We start from the raw sequence: 243 nt of genomic DNA, 5'->3' as shown, positions 1-243 counted from the left end.
TGTTTCTTCCACGAATTCGCGTATGAGGAAACTGAATAAATTTGAAGGGTCTCAGCAATGACGCATTCCGCATACCAACGACTTCTCCTTTTTCGTCCACGAATATAATTATCGTGCAGGCATCTCGCAGACTACTGCAATCTTCCAACTGCAAAATGAGATTTTCTAAATGATAGATTTATGATAATTTAATGAAGATTTTGGTTTTGTAATATTTAATATTAAATATTAAAAAGAGATATA

Source organism: Atta colombica, unplaced genomic scaffold (assembly GCF_001594045.1).
Source record: "Atta colombica isolate Treedump-2 unplaced genomic scaffold, Acol1.0 scaffold236, whole genome shotgun sequence".
Taxonomy (NCBI): Eukaryota; Metazoa; Arthropoda; class Insecta; order Hymenoptera; family Formicidae; genus Atta; species Atta colombica.
The sequence above is the reverse complement of the archived record's forward strand: the minus strand, read 5'-3'. Positions refer to the sequence as shown.